Here is a 17,708-nt window from a genome sequence, read left to right as displayed (position 1 = left end):
TTTGTGGAGGGCAGCCTAAGAGGCGAGTGCAAGGGAGACTGAGCCCAGCACTCCAGAGGCCAAAGTAAGACTCTCATGTACAGAACCCAAGAGAGGAACAGGAAGAGTAAGGGATACAAGCACACGAGAAGAAGCCACGACAGTAGGAGCCAGGGCAGGAGGAGTGAAGTCCCGACACCCTATGTGGTGTCTTGCAACCCAGGATCCTTTCAGTCTTATAACTGCATCCTGGTTTCTGTTGTGGAATTTAACCAATGCAATTTGCAAAAGGTGATCTACTCCCCAGCTCCAGTCAGCACACGTGATCCTGTTTGTCACAGTAACTGGTGCAAGGATGGGAAAGATGCACCAGGGCAGTGAGAAATAATTTTTTTGGATTTTTGAGGCAGACATTTTTTTCCCCAAGGAGAAGTTGCTTGGAAGAAAATACAGTTGACCCTTGAACAATGCCAGGATTAGGAGTGAAACCACCCGTGCAGAAAATCCGCCGATAACTTGTTGGCCCTCCCCGTAACCGTGGATAGAAATATACGCTGACGAGATTGTGTCTGGTCGGGACTGTGATGGGGGAAAGGCTCTGTGTTAGGCTTTATTATTGTTTAAACATGTACCTTGTCCCCTGCCCTTCACTTTGACGAGGGGCGTATACGTCTTCATTGCACTGACATTGGCCTTTGCCATGTGACTTATCTTACCGGTGGGCAGCCCTGAGATTTAGGCTGTGCCATGTGACATGCTTCAGCCAATGAGATGTCAGCAGCTTTAACACAAGCAAGAAGATGGAAATGTGCTTGTGCAGTTGGACTTGCTCTTTGTGCCTCTACTGTGGCTGTGAGAAGAATCTTCCAGCCTAGCTGCTCCCTCCGAGCCCAACCTCAACAGGATTCCCCAACCTGCATAGCTGGACCCCTGTGTGAAGCAAAGCCACCCATAACCTAACTCAGCTGACCCTCAAAGGGGGTGAGTAAGCCCGGTTGACATCAGCTGACGGGCAGATGTGTGACAAAGAAATGCTCGTTGTTGGATGCTTCTGATATTTTGTGGTTACTGGTTTGGCATCATCATTGTGATAATAGCTAACTGATGCAGACTCTTTTAGAATGAAACCAACGTGGCAGTGACAGGGCTAATAAATAGAGTGAGGGAAATAAAATAGGTCCTGGTGACATCGTTTGAACCCCTGATCCAGCTGTTCCTAGAGCCAGGCTACTTCTTGAATTTTCCCATTCTGTGAACCAATAGAATCCCTTTGCTTAAGCCATCTCAGGTCAGATTTTCATCATTGAAAATAAACTGTGATTGGACCAAATATAGACTAACTGTGAAAGGATCTATATGGTCCTATAATACAAATACACAATATATACACATAGATAGAGATATCTGTTTATGTGAAGAAGCAATAAGTAGACAGTAAATTAGAAACCAAACAACAGAGGGAGGAAGGGGCTTATGTTTAATTCCCTGGGATGCAGATTCAGAGATGGAGATTTATGTGCAGGTGAACACTGGGGGATGTGCACAGGACCAATCCCTGTGAGGGTGTAAGAGAAGCAGAATGGAACAAAGGGAGAAATTCAATTGCAATGTATTTTGTACCAGAGGCCTCAGGGTATTCCATGGGGAGACCTGGAGCAGGACTGGCTTCTTAGACTTGTCCCCATGGAAGCAAGGGAGCTAGACTTTTGTACCCACCCCCATTGACCAGACATTGGATGCTTTGCCTCAAGGAGACACTGTAACCTTGGGGGGAGGCAGTTCCCTTTAGTGAAGGAGAAGTCCAGGAGAGAGGCTCAGCTGTGAGCGATCAGTAGCCAACACTCAGGCATCTGGGGGTTTGCAAGCTTTGGTCCTAAAGGGGTGGATGGTAGTCTTGGTGGGGCATCAGAGTATCCACCACAAGGGCCACAACCTGATGCAGGGACTGGGATGGTTTCTGGCTGAAATTATCTAATGGGTGAGAGCAGAGCATTACCCCAGCAGTCATTATTTGACCTACCTTTGCTTTGTATGATTGTCGGGGAGGGAGAAATAATCAGTCAACAAGTATTTACTGAATATGAAGAGGGTACAAAAGAGCTCCATATTCATATAATCAGAGCAACATAAGGGTGACAATAGTCATTCTATTTCAGAAAAGTCAGAGGACATTTGTCATGAAAAGCCATGACATAATCAGTGTTTTACTTCTCACAGAAATGATAGTGGACTAGAAGGACTGGCTGGTTCTCTGATGTTTGATTCTCATGGTATTGGTGTATATGAATAAAACTTCTCCATGTTTCCAAGAAGTATGGGCATTTAGTTCTTACTAAGGGAATCAAGTGTGCCCCTGCAAAGTTGGAGGAACTCTCTTGATCCCAGAGCTGGCCCGGCACTCACCATGTTGGGATATGCGGACCAATCTCCTCCCTTAAGCATCATTTCTGGCCCTTGGGATATCCTTGTTTTTTCCATTCCATCTTTCTCAATAGTGTACAGAGCCTCTTGGGGGCTAGCTTAGAAGGCGAGGGGTAGCCCCTTTACCTACAGCTCCTCTTGCTGAGAAATTCCGCTTCTTGACTTTTCAGCACCCTTATGTGGAAATGTGTTACTTACAATGCCTAAAATATTTGGGGTGGAAGGGGTGGAAGCAGGGAAAGTAATAATATTGGCAACACATCATAAATCCACAGAGACAGGGATGCTGAAAGTGGCAGAATTAAGGACTTTGGAAAGCACACGAGGTCAGCTGTGAAGAGGGCACTATTGTGAAACACTCAAGGACTGTTTTCTTAATCCTGGTGTGCAATATGGTAGAGAGAGCATTCAGGAGTTACACTATTAGAGCACTGATTTCACATGAGTTTAGTGTTTCATGTTAATCGTTTTGACATTTCCAGACATTGGCTAATATTGGTCCCCATTCTATAACAGCCTATTTCCCTCTTCTTCACATGAAAGGCAAAGCTGTTGAGTGTTCCATCCCTGTTGGGTCTGGATTTTTACCAATTGTTTGTTTTAGGTGAAGTATGATTCCTAGTTATAAAGGAGAACTACAATTTTTCTTTCTAGCTGGTCCTTTTTTGAGACTGGGCCAGGGAGTTAGGAGTTTGAGGGAGACAAAATATATTATGAAAAGAAGAAGTATTTTAAGACTCAGAATAAGGAAATTTATTAGATTTATAAAGGTAGGATTTGGGGTTTTCTTCTCCTGATCAGAACATGAAATGGCTTCTATAATTTGAGTTTTAGTACTCACAATTTTATTAACTTTTATATTATTATGTTATCATGAACTTCACTTAGAATAATGATTCACTTTTTATATCATGTTCTGCTAATGACTCTAAGGGGCCCAACCATGATTTTTTTTTTTTTTTAAAGGCCCACTTTTTCCAAGGACTTTTAGTTATAGATATTTTGCTATGATATTGACCAATGTGGAAACGTTATAAAAGCCGTGGTAAGGTAAGCTTTATTCTGAATTAGCAATAATTGTTATAAAACCCCTGTGTTTCAGGAGACTTTGCATTTGATAAATTCAATATCTTTTCTTTTCTGGTAAGAAATCTTAGAAAACTTGGGATAGCAGACCTTTTTTTTCTTTTCCTTTTTTTTTTTTTTGACTCCATAAAAAGTAGCTACCATGAAACAACAAAAACCTATGTTTATTGAAGCAGTCCCCTAAATGCAATAATAAGACAGTGATCCCAGCTATCACTGCTATTATGTAACACTGTGGTGAGGTCCTAGCCATTGTGATAAGATAAGAAAAATAAATGTATAAAGACTGAAAATAAAGAGAACACTGTTTAGCTAGAAAATCCAAGAAACTGAAGTAAAAAAACATTAGAACCAACAAAATAGTCCAGCAAGGTAGTCAGATATAAGATATCAGGGATAAAGTGATGTTCAATTATAAGGTGTAGAGGAAAGAAAGACCCCAATCACAGAAGCAACGGAAACTATAAAGCACTAGGAACAAATACACCAATAAAAAGGATAAGACCTACATGAAGAAAATGGTAATACTTTACCAAAAGACATGCTAGAAACACTGAATAGATTGAGAGTTGCATCATTTTCTTCAATGGGAAGACTCTATTGAAAACATATCAGCTGACCACAAATTAACCTGTTAATTCAGTGAAATTCCAGTAGAAACAAATAGCAGTTCTGGCTTTCCCTGGCAGAGAAAATAAAGATTTCTGGTTTGTCAAAGCCACACTTGAGCCCCCAAAGCTTTTCAGGGTAGTGTCAGAGCTGTCACTTCAGAAGAGAGCACTCCAGGTCCAGTTCTACCAGCAACAATAATGCATCTCTTAGGGACTCACTGCAGCAAACTCTGCTGGCCAGCCAGCGATGCCACGAGGCAGTAAGATGCCTTCAACAGTGTAAGAGCCAAAATCTCCTCTGTTGATTAAACCCGGTTTCACTGGAACAATTAAGATCAAAACTGCCCTGGCCAGGTGGCTCAGTGGTTGGAGTGTCTTCCCATTCACCAAAAGGCTGTGGGTTCGATTTCCTGTCAGGGCACATAGCTAGGTTGTGGGTTTGGTCCCTGGTTGGGGCACAAATGGGAGGCAACCAATCCATGTTTCTCTCTCACATTGATGTATCTCTCTCTCTCTCTCTCTCTCTCTGTCTCTCTCTCTCTCTTTTCCCCTGCCTTCCTCTCTTTAGAAGTCAATGAAAGCATATCCTTGGATGACGATTAAAAAAAAAAAAAAGATTAGGACTGACTCTCGGTTCTTATATTTATTACAAGAGGGGAAAGGATCTCATGGGGGTGGGGGTTGCTCCCTGGATAGCAAGATGGGACATTTTATTTGAAAACTTTAAAAATGTATAACTTTATTTTGCTTCCCAAGCTGATAAAGTAGACAAAATAAACTCTGTCATTATAAACATAAGGATAACTAACTAATTTTCTAACTTTCTTCTTTCCTCTAGACATTGTCCTCTATATTTAGGAACAACATATAAATCTGTAGCTGTTCCCTGTCCTTGATTAGATTGTGACATCTTTGAGAACATGTACTGTGCGTCCTTCTTTTAGAAATGCTGATAGGTGGTCAATGAACTTTAAAGTATAAAATGTCCCAAAACAGAAAGTCAAAAGGATGGTCCAAGAGTATTGATGGGATCAGTTATTGTATGTATTCATTCACTTACAATTGTTTTTGAAAAGTTCAGGAGAACAGAGTAGATGCCAGGAAATTAGAAAAATGCAGTTATGGTGCAAATCTTCAAAAGACTTAAGTTGAGCAGTCCTTTCAAATTACTCTCCCTCACTGTCAGTTTGGAAGATTTGGGAATAATTGTATAAAGCTGAAATATGAAAAGAGAGACACACAAAAAAAGTTTAACAAAGCAATTCGAACTTGAGTATGTGCCTATAATAAAGGAATAAGGAGACTGGTCCACAGATGGTCACTGTACTTTGCTGAAGCATATTGCCTGCCAGGACCCCACACAACTTCATTTATCAAATTCCTTAAGCTTAAAAGAGAAATTGTGATGACTTCACTTTACACTAGCCTTGAACACAGTGAAAAAGATCAAGGGGGAAAGGCTGGGCTATATATATATCCAGAAGCAGCAGTGCCAGACGATTTGGTGAGGTTTGATATCATTTTGAGTGATCACGAGTGAGAAAGGCCAGGAGACTCTGCAGTCTAGAAAAAGCTCCTGTAGACTTGGGAGTTTGGGAGACACCAAAAACACCAACAAAAATCTGAGAATCAATGCCAACAGGAAGTAAGAAGATGAAACCAATGCCAAGAAAAAAAAAAAATCAAGCCAGCTCATCAGGGATTATAGATTCGGGTATTCAGAGTTGAGAGTAATCCGGAAAACCACAGTGACATATGTGATGTCATGAGGATAGTGACAGCAAATTAGATATGTAATCAGTGTGTCTCTTCCTCGAGCTGCCTGTCTAATGTGTGCCTTAAAGTTCCGTCACTCAGAGAGCAATCTGGGGTCATGTTATTTTGGGTTCAGTGTATGAGGACGCAGACTTATGACTCGTCCCCTTTACAATCCTTGCCATTCTTCCACTCCCTTCTGACAACCAGATTTTGGCTCAGATTTTCCCTAAGAAATCTGGGATGATCTGGTGCCCCCTGCCCTGCCATTAGGAAGTAGTGGTTTCTGGAATGTGACGGGGGATGTTTGCAAGTGTCTAGAAACTTTTTTCCCTGCTTTCTTCCCCCTGACCACCAGATGAGAAATTTGAAAAAGCAGAACCATCTTTTCAATAATCTCCTTTCAGAACTCACATTCCCGGCTGGGTTTGCCATTCATTTTTGTACCAAGAACTTTATGAAGTGGAAATGGCTAAACTCATCTGGCAGGGCTTGATTGCAGACGGCCAGTTCCCAAATCCCTGAGGTGTGAGGGCTGGGTTCTCCCCAGCACGTTCTTTTCAATAAACATTCCCACACTTGGCCTTTAACTCTAGCCGCCCCATCCCTGCCCCCACAGCGTCTGGAGCTTTCCACCTTGGCTCTGGCTCCTTGGAGCCTGGGCTCAGCCTTCCAATTCCAGGTTGACCTTGGCTGGGCGCCCCACATGGTCATTCTTCTTGTAAGAGTAGAAAATCTCGGGCACAGATTTCTGCACTTGGCCTGTCTGCAGAGCTTTATAGTATTTGAGGCATATGTACCCTCCAGCTGACATGGAGCAAAAGCAAGAGCACTTGCTTACCAGAAGTCTGTGTTTACTGAATTGGATTTGGCCTTTGGCAACCCTGCTGCCGAAGCCACTGTGAGAAAAGCCGGAACTGGGCCAGGTCTCGGGTCTAACCCGGGCATGTTAGCACCTGTGGGCATGTGGGGCTCTCTCACTGACATTCTCAGTACACAGTTTACCTTCCCCTGTAGGACAAAACTCTCCCAGGGTGTTCTGTACCAGCAACACACCCCAAGGCATTTTACAAAATAAACCCCCACACATTGTGTGCCTCATTTTCATGCTCTGCAAAATGATCACACATGAAAGTATCTACCACTTAGGATGGCTGTGAAGATTCGATAACTATTTAGCTCAGCATTTGGCTTCCTGAAGATTATTGATTATTAATTGATTCATCCAAGTCAGATAACATTGATAAAGAAACAGCGTGAGAGCAAATTAGAGAAACAGTAAAGCTGGAAATCTTCAACCTTCAGATCTCTATTTCCTCCCATGGTTTTTACCTTGTGGCAAAATCCTCCCATAACCCATGGGGTAGCCGGTTTCACGTTACTGGCAGAGGGCTGGGGGCTTGGATAAACCTCCAGTCCTTGCCACTTGACAGACCTACAGTTAAAGAGGGCTCTGCAATTTCTAGCTGTGTGACCATAAAATCTTTGAGCCTCAGTTTCCTCATTGGTAAAATATGTACTATAGTTCTACCACATGAAGGAGTTGGGAAGATTAAAAGCTCCCAATACTTGATAAATGCTTGGTAATCCTTATTTTGACTCCTGGTGCCAACACCTTCCTTGTGTATGACCAAGATCCCCCAGGCCCTGGGTTTCATGACCTCCCAACAAATGGCATGAATTATGTGGTCTAGTCCTCCACTTTCTATCTCCAGTCTAACCTGCTTGGCTCTCCAGTTTTTCTTCCTTACCCAGTCAGTCGTTTGCTGGCTGCTGCCCATTTTTTGGTGTGTCATGTTATATATTTATAAGTTAAATGTTCTAGGCCAATTTTGTTAAGAATCTCGGAACTTCCTTGAAATTTTTCTTGGGCAAATTCACCATTCTTTGATTCCTTGGCCACCTTATCACTAGTGTCAGGGATGGCAAATATATGTAGCACATGCTGCCAGCACACTCTCCTGAGTCCATGGCAGACATCGCTAATTGATCACAGCATGTTTTCCCACGAGCTGGGCCAGAGTCTCAGGGTCACCTTGAGCACATCATACCATCTCTACACCTTTTACTTGTTACCTCTCTTGGACTCATGATACTCCTAGTCATCTGTGCTTTTCCTGACTCCTCTGTTAGACTGAATATACATATATCATTTTTCAAGGTATATGTGTATTCACTAACCATTAGTGTAACTTGGTCTAAAAAGACAAATTACATGGCCAATAGCCCTTGCCTTGCTGCTATAACCAGGTCTGTCATTGTAGGTTATGTAATTAAACAAAACTATGTTTTATTATACGTTTTCCTTTTTCTAGTTAATCATAATCATTTCCCATGACATTAAATAAGTATTTCTTAAAAACATGATATTTAGTGACTGTGCAAATAATCTATCAAATTGATATATTCCTGTTTATTTAACAGGTTCTCTGGTTTGGGACCTGGTATTTGGCTGCTACCGGTGTCTGGCTATGATAAGTCACACTGTGATGAATTTCTTAGTATCTATGTGTGTGCCTGAATTCCAATTATTTTCTTTTTAAAACAAATTTATTGAACTTTTTGGGGTGACATTGGTTAATAAAATTATACAGGTTTCAGATGTACAGTTCCATAATACATCATCTGTATATTGTGTTGTGTGTTCACCACCCAAAGTCAAGTCTACTTCTGTCACCATTTATCCCCCTTTACTCTCTTCTACCTCCCCCGACTCCCTTTCCCTCTGGTAATCATCATGTGGTTTTCTAAAAATTGGAATCATTGTGTGAAATGGTTAAGAACAGCTTTAAGATTCTTTCTGGAATTGCCATATTGCCATATCACTTTCTGGAAATATCGAGACTATTTACACCCCTCTCAGTATTGTAAAGTAATAACGTTAATCACCTCTAACCCTTGTGGATCTTGCCTTTGTGCTGGGCACTGTTCTAGGAACTTTATAAACATTAACTCATTTCATCCTCACCAGACCCTTATTTTACAGCCGAGGAAACTGAAGCGCAGAGTGGGTAACGAAATTGCCCAAGGCCACACAGGTGGTGCGTGGCAAAGCCTGGACTTGAGCCCATTCGCCTACCCTGATACCCTAAAATACTGTGCCTTTGACAACCTCGAGTATAATTGGATTTTTCTACTTAAGCAAGGTTTAAAGAAAATCTACTTCTGCTGGCAGGACTTGAATGCAGTCTTATCTGGAGCCAAAGGATGGCCCAGGTGACACTTCTCAGCCTTTGTCGCACAACAGTCCTACAAAGAACTCCAAGTATGTGGTGCAGAGTAACTGAAAGATTTGCTATGACCTTACATACACGAGGGGATAAAATGTTATCATTCAAAGCAACAACAGTGTTTTTCTGAAACAGGTTCCCTATTTTCCCAGAAAGCTCATCAGGGACCTGAGGCGCTGTTGTTGGTTTCATGTCAGGAACACGTGTGCACAGGAATGTTCGCCCAGGAGCACAGGTGAAAGAGAATTGCTTATTTCTAAACTGGAAAGTGGTCCCAAGGACTTCTGCCCTTAATAAAAGAGGAATTCATTCAAAGTGGCCCAAAATGTATCAGCTGGCCACAAGACAACTCTAAGGTTATTGTAAAAATAGTTCTTTTTCCTTAAATTAAAATAATACTAATGCTAATATAAACATTTAAATACCTTAAATAATTTAAACATGATCAGCTGTTACAAGGCACTATATTAGAATTAGTTTCTCCCTCTTCCTGAAATCTAAAGTTCAAAATCTCAAGTTACAGGGGTTCCTGACTAGGAAAGGGATGTTTTTTCTTCCCTTTCCTTTGTGTCTCAGGCAAATGATTGGTTTCCTTCAGAGTCTTTTATTCCTGCGATTTCTCAAAATTAGGATATGACCTGGGAGGCGGGGTGTGTGTGTGTAGAGTTGCCTGGTTTAGCAAATAAAAACACAGGACATGCAGTTAAACTTGAATTTCAGATAGACAACGAATACTTTTTTTAGTATTAGCATGTCTTATGCAACATTTGGGATGTGCTTATACAAAAAATTACTCATTGTTTATCTGAAATGCAAATTTAATGGCGGTTCTATACTTCACTGGCACCACACTGGGGGAGGTAGATGAGGAATGCTAAATGCTAAAAGAAAGCCCGGGAAGAGAGAAGATGAGAGGGATTTAAAAAAATTTTTTTGTTTCTTTCGGATTGAAAAAGGAACTCAAACAGTGTCTGCTATCCTACTCATTGCTGCCATCCCTCAGGGTCCTGGAATTGTCTGCTTCCTGAAGAGCATGCTGCTTACTGATTCAGGCTGTCCTGATGCCCAAGGGGAGGGGAATTTCTCAAGCTTGCAGATGTGCCCTTAGCACTTTCCCTGGAAATCACATAACGTCAGGCAAACATTACCATTCCTGTGATCTCAGTTGTCCAAGTACAGTTTGGATGCTGAGGGTCGCTTTTGCAGAGGAACGTTCCTAAGGCTGGCATTTCCCGGTGGCAGCAGAAAGACGTTTAGATCATTTATGAAAAGTCAGTAAAAATCGCAGCCACTTTTGCTGGAGTGTGTGTGGCGGTGGTGTTGGGCTTGTTGGGTGACGAGGCAGGGGTGAGGGAGGTCAAGGTGGGAGAAGGGATTATTAGAGGTCACTTGAAACTGATCACAGCCTTCTAAGCCCTGTCCCTGCTGTCTGCCCACCTCTGCCTGTCACCATCGTCACCTACCCTCTTGGAGATGGGTCCGTTTTCAGAGTTTCTGAGCCACATGAAGCTGAAGCCAGGACATTGGACTTTGACAGATTCATCAAGTCAAACAACTCAAGCAATCCCGTGTAGACATTTCCTGGGACCCCTCCACATCTCTTGGGACCCTCCATATCTCCTGTCTGAGGGCCTTCTTCTTTGATCTTCTTGGGGAAAATGCCACACAGGGAGGGACAAAGATGCCACAGTGATCAGCTCAGCGGCTTGGCACTGGTGCTCGCAGTGGACAGGATGAAAGGGGTTTAGAAACTACCTGGGTGCTAGTCTTCCCCAGATATAGGAAATCATGGGTTTTCCTCGTGGCAGAATTCAAATACAGACCTTAAAAATGATCAAGTTACAAAATGTAAAGCCAGTGATGCTTATTTTTACAGAAGGGGTTAAATACTTGTTCTTATTTTCTTGGCAGGTTAGTGGTTGAGAGAGGAAAGCAGTCAAGCCCTGTTTAATCATCAATAGGGATGCTTCTCTCTATATATTTTCTAATTATTTATTTAATGAAAAATGAACGTAATTGGCAAAAATAAATGTGCTAATCATAGGAAAATTTTAAAATGCAGAAAAATATAAAGGTGAAAGGAAAATCAGCTCAATCTGTGTCCTAGAAATAATCACTATTCAGATTTTTATGTATTTCTTTCCAGTCTTTTATGGGTATATGTTTACATCATTGGGATCATACTAATTACACAGCTTTATATACTTTATCAATACACTCTGAACATTTCTCTGTGCTATCAAACATTTTTGCACAGTACTGACTGAATAATACCCCATTGCTTGGATATACCAAGGCTTACTTGGTTATGGCCCAGTTGATAAAGTTTTAGGTTGCTTTCAGGTTTTCATTCCTACAAATAATGGTCTGTTGCTCTTCTATATCGACCTTTGTGCATTTCTAATTATTTACTTTATTTTGAAGAATACATGCTTGGGTTTCCAGGCTCCTGACATCCTGGCTCCTGAGATCTTGACTACTGAGCCTAATTACCATGACTGCTATATTTCCTTGGCAAACATGTTCCTGAGTAAAAACTGGGCATCAGGAACATATTTTTTGCCCCTGTGGCCTCCGACCTTTGGCCCAGGCAATGAGATGGGCAGCCTCCTCTCTCTCCTCCCATGACGCGGCTAACTGGACACTGAGCCTGGGGACTCTGTCAGCTCAGAAGCCATGACTGATGAATCTGAGGGCTTTGGGTGGAAACTCCAGTGGGCCAGAGACAGTGGTGGGTGGGGAGGGGCGAGGAGAATCCGGCTGCAGCGAATGCCCTCCTCAAGCCCCTGTCTTCTGCTCTCTTCTGTCCTTTGGATCTCAAGGAATGAACCGCCTGCTCATCTTAGTGCTGCCCCTGCTGCCTCTTGCTCAGAGGGAGACCCGCTGGTGGTTGTCCTGTGGCAAAGACAGGACAGGCTCCCGCTGGAGCCTGTTTCTGTCCTGCGCTCAGCTCATCCTGGCTTCCCCAAAGACAAAAGCCGCCCTCTCAAAGGGGTTTTTCTCAAGCTCAGGGTCTCCCCATTTCCAGAAATGCTCGTGGCACCCAGCACTTTGCCTGGCACATGCTAAGCACTCAGTACATATTTGTTACTTCGTGGCAAAAGCAATCAATTCAGAGGTGAGTTTTCACTCTTGCAAAAGATTCACGGCAGGGTTCCTTTAAATGGCCGGCTCCCCTAGTGCATTTAAAATGCAACTTGATTTATAGGAATTCGATGTACATGGTTCTGCAGGGCCACATCAATCGTGTAAATTGAGATGCATGTGCTGCTGGGTTCCCACTGACCGAGCGTGCTGGCAGCTCCCTCCACCAGCCTGGAATGCACACACCCGGCCCGCTGCTCCCGGCTTTTATCACAAAGGAGCTCATTTTGTGAATGAACAGCCACTGCCAACAGCCTGATGCTATTCCCAGTGACCTTTGCCCGGGGATTGGATTCCCGCCCAGCGGGGAGACGGGGCCTTAGGAAAAGGTTAGCTCATTGATTGCCACAGCCTGCTGGGCTGAGGACTGAGGAGGAAAGGGCCCGGGAACTTCTCCTTCTCCGTGAATCACCTCCAAGAAGCCACCTTCCCGCCTCCGTAGCTTTCTGTCTTCTTTGTGTGGGCAGATCGGAGTCTGTTCAGCAGGGAAGTTTTATTGCTTCTGCTGCTCGTGCTCCCGTATTTTTTTCCCCCGTAGCTGTGAATAATAATCATTCTAGTTTGCCTTGCTGTTTCCCAACAGCAATTCTGGGGTCCTCATGAGCTTCCGCCCCTTCCTCCCCCCACCCCATTTCCTCCGCCTCCTCCTCACCACGGCTTTTTCAGTTTGATGTTTTTAGGTATCAAAGGAAGGTCTCCAGGAACCCTGCAACTAAAGACTTTAATGAGGACCATGCCCAAGAAATCCTGGCTGCCAAAGACATGATGATGATTTATGTCGCTCACTCACTCCCTAACAGCAAGAGGACTATTTGTAAAAATAAAAAAGCTGCTCATATGGAATTAAACAAGAGTATAGCTGCCTCCTTCCAGACCCCGGGAGCTTAACAAAGAGCATCCACACTCCGTGGCCAGCAGCACATGGCTCAGGGCTGATATTAGTCTTCCTGTCACATAAAGCTAAATCCCGTTAGTACACGCAGTGGCGCACGCTCTCCCTATCGGTGCGCCTCAAAAGGCGCGTTCTCCAGGACGCACAAATGTGCATCAGACACAAAGGGTAGCTGCTTCACCTCGGGCCCAGGCTGGGCCCCTGAAGGGCTCTGTGCAGCCAGGGTGGCTGGGAGCTGCTGTGCTGTGCTGTGCTGTCGGTGCCCACCAAGCCTGGCAGCTGGATCATTAGGGTCCCCGTCTGTTTCTGGCATCAGAGAGTGGAGTGACTCGTGGATGCCCTTTGGGTCCTGGCCATCTCAGTGGAGAGGGCGCTGGAGGGAGATATAAACTCCAATGCCTCCGCTTCCTCATCCGGTAGCTGAAGTTAACCCATAGTATTGTTGTGAGCAGTAATGAGGTCAGGCATAGAAAGCATGTAACACGATGCCGATACATGTTTATTATTATTATTATCATTATTATTAATTCTATATTGTGGCTGCCAGGGAATGGTGCCACTCAGACCTCTTGCTGCAGACTGTTCTGTTTCTTTCAGGTGATGATCAGTTGGGCGTGGCCACAAGAGGGGACACAGGAAAGGCACAAGAAAACAAAGTGTGTTATAGTCACAGGTCCTCCCGAGGTGGTCACTGTGTGCCATGCGGGGCACAGGGGAAGACCCGCTTCTGCCGTTTCGGACAGGTTGCCCGCGCCCCTCCCCACTCTGGGGTGAGGGCAAACCGAATCCCGCCTTTCTCTCTACACTCTGCCCTCTGAGGAGACAGACTCCACTCACTGCTGAGGTTTTGTAAGGGTTTGTCCCTCTGACAAAAACAGGAAACAGAAGAGGCCTAGGAAGCCTTCTTCCCCAACTCCACTGGCTTCTCTGTTTCACGTAGAGCCCCTTAAGAAAGGAGCAAAGCCACCTGAGGAGTAAAAGTGGTTGCTCTGGGGACATGAGGACCTGAAGTTGCATGTAGGGCTGCTTAGGGGGAAACAAGCCTCAGTTGTCTTCTGGGCCTTTCCTCAGAGGAGTGGCGGGCCTGTGGGAGGAAAGGGGTGAGGGGAGAAGCTAGGCTGGGCCCAGCCATAGGTGTGGGAAGCGCCACTGTGTGGGTCCAAGAGGGACTTGGGATGTTAGGATCCCCCTTCTCAGTGCTACTCCTCTGTCCCCTTCCCCTTCTCTGCTAGTTCTGGTCCCTGGTGGGTGTGGGCTTGAGAGTCCCAGCTTCCAGGCGGCAGAGAGAGAAGGCAAGGCAGGAGCAGGAAGAAGAGGTGGAAATTTCAGACATTAGTAATGTGGGAAAACAGGAAGTTCTTTCTAGAATTGGGGGGAGGGGGAGATGGAGGAGTGCTTGATGATTTTTTTTTTTTTTTAAATCCTCACCTGAGGATATTTTTCCCATTGCTTTTCAAAGAGAGTGGAAGGGAGAGCGGCAAAGGGGGGAGGGGAGAGAGATATGAGAGAGACACATCCACTGGTTGCCTGCCGCATGCACCCAGACCAGGGGCAGGAGTGAACTTGCAACCCAGCTATGAGCCCTTGACCGGGAATTGAACCCGAGACCTTTTGGTCTGCAGGCTGAGGCTCTCCTCGCTGAGCAACACTGGCCAGGGCATACTTGATGATTATTGTGGTTACTACGTAACGGAGAGGTGGAAGGCACTGTCTGCCGGTGGACAGAAATATCAGTCATTGCCTGGAAATGTACCCATGACGGACTTGAGCAGGAACTAGGAGAGCATGACAATGATGAAAATACAGGTGACCATGGCTGCCTTTTGTTAGGTTTTCTGTGCGTCAGACCATGTGTCTGCACTATAAATAAATTCTTTGTATAGCATCCTCACATAGCTCTGTGCGGTGGACATTGTCGTTGCTCCTTTGAAGATGAGGAAGGCGAGGCTCAGAGGTGTGAGCAAGCTTGCCTAAGGACACCGGCTGCAGGAGCAAAGGTGGATCCCAAACTTAGATGGGCTGCCTCTAAGACCCATGCAGTGTCTCACTCCTGCGTTCAATTCAACAGCTCTTCGCTGTAAGCCAGGCATGGCTGCGTGTACCAAAATGAGAACAAGCATATTTTTCAAAGTCTTGCAGTCTAGTGATGTTTCCAGGAGGCCTCATTTCTATTTCTTCTTTGCATTGAGTCCCTGCCACTTGACATCAAAGCCCCTTCTTAGCATTTGAAAGCTTCATCATTGGTTTTTCTCAGGTGGGTCACTGTCTTCTCCAAGGAGGCACTGCATCCCTCATCACCTGGCCAGTGGGCTCATTGCCTTTCCTGAGCTCAGGGTGAAGATAGAGACAAAAATCCAAAGAACTGCCATGCGCCTTCCAGGGTGGGTCTCAATCTGGTTTTCTGTAAATATAGAGCCTTGAATGCAGTCCCAGGAAGACAACAATGCTCAGTGTCTGTAAAGCCTGAAGCAGGAGGATATTGCTGGGAGCTCAGGGAGACCAGTGCCTCCTATTAAGGAATACAACCCCCTATCTTCAGTGTGGCTGAAGGAATAAATGAAGAGGAAGAACAGAAACCCATAAAAGATGTAACATCATGTCCTTTGATGGGCTTTCCCCTCCTGTTTCACTGCTTCTTCCAATGGCGGTAACGTAGCAGTAATTATCCCACAGATTTGCAATGTGCTCCACCTTGCCCAGCTGAAAGAAGCACGAATGCCATGCGTTTGTCCCTGTTGGAAGTTAACTGTTACACCTGTAGGTCAGTCTGAGAGGCTCCATGGAGCAGAGCACAGCCCACAGGTTGCATATCATGGAGGCAGCGACGGTGCTCACTCAGGGCTCAGCCTGACTCCACACCTGGCCTCCGTCTCTGAATGAGAATCTGTTATGGGCTGAAGTGTGTTCCCCTCAAAATTTATATGTTGAAGTCCTAGCCAGCAGCATCTCAGAATGTGACTATATTTGGAGTCAGGGTCTTTACAGAAATAACCATGTTAGTGAGGACATTAGGGTGGGCCCTAATCCAGTATTACTGGTTTTCTTACAAGAAGAAGAAATTTGGATATAAAGACATAGATAAAGGGAAGACAGGTGTGAACAGATACAGGGAGATGACGACAATCTACAAGCCAAGGAGTGAGGCCTGGAACAGATCCTCCCCTCACGGCTCTCAGAAGGAACCAACCTTGCCAACACCTTGATCTTGGACGTCTGGCCTCCGGAACTGGGAGGAAATACATTTCTGTTGCTTAAGCCCCCCAGCCTGTGGTACTTTGTATGGCAGCCCGAGCAGACTAATAACGCTCCTCCTTCCCTTCCTTGCAGATAGAATCTGGCTCCGTCTTCTTCCAACCTGAACACAGAGTGGTGCTGGGGGAAAGATGGCGTTTTTCTTTCCCAGACAACTGGGGATTAACCTTTGACCGCGGGAGAGGGGAAGTGAGGCCTGAGGAAAAGCAGAAAGCCGGGCTCACCACAGTGAGCACTTGGTCAAGCAAGAGGAGGGAGAATTGACCAAATGACATGGGCCCCAGAAGCTTCAAAGGCAAACAATGGGAAACACACATTTTGCCCCTTTGATTTTAATGCACAGATGCTATTGGAGAGCAAAGAAAGTTATTTTGCAGAACTAAAAATAGCGATAGGCTGTCTGATAAGAATCAGGGTAGATCAATCACACTGCCGTCCAAACGGAAGAAAAATGAGGCGAGAAGAGGGCCACGCTGAGGGACTAGAACCTAAACAGCAACTCACATGAAGCCTTTGTTTTGCCCCCTGAGAAGCCTGAAATGGGAATTTGTGAGAAAGGGCTGAGTGATACCTCAAACTCACATCTTGACATTGCTGGAAAGGAAGGCTTCATTGGCCCTGGGTCAGAACCAAGAAACATGAGCAATGTTAACTTGCAGGGTGTGATGTGACGATCCAGTCACTTTCCTGGGGGCAAATCAAGTCAGACTGTGACAGATACTACATTATAGCAAATCATGTCTGTCGGGGAGCTAACCAATGCCCAAGGCAGGGGCTGCAATATCTTAATGCGCAAACCATCTCCCTAAAGGAAAACATTTCATGAAATTGCCTTACTCACCCTGGTGTTTTTTGACATACTGAGGGGTAGTTTCCTGCTAAAACATTTTCTTTTTCATTTTTATGTAAACAACAGGAATGTGTGGGGTTACTAAAGATAAATCTCCCAACTCAAACATACACACTGAACGCATGTGCCTCTTTATAATGTCCCTGAGGTGAGACCAAGTTGCCCAGTGCGCCTAACATGACTTTAGGCCCCTCTTTCAACTTAACTTGAGGAACTCTCCCACCTCACCCATCTGCTCAGTGCTTACAGAATAGAACAAACAGCAAAGAAAGACAGGAAAGAATTAGACTCTAAATTATACAATAGTATCTCTGCCCCCCACCTATGCTGAGGGAAATAGTTGATAGAAAATCCACCCCCTCTGTTAAAATGAAGTAGCCCCAAAGGAGGGCAAAGGACAACCCTGGGGTCTACAGGAGGGGTGAGGAACTGCCCAGTCTCAAGAGAACCAGCAGGAGAAGTGATGGGTGAGGAGAGGGGACTTGGTG

Source organism: Miniopterus schreibersii, assembly GCF_964146895.1.
Source record: "Miniopterus schreibersii genome assembly, chromosome: 2".
In the NCBI taxonomy this organism is placed as follows: domain Eukaryota; kingdom Metazoa; phylum Chordata; class Mammalia; order Chiroptera; family Miniopteridae; genus Miniopterus; species Miniopterus schreibersii.
This window is presented reverse-complemented; position numbering follows the sequence as displayed.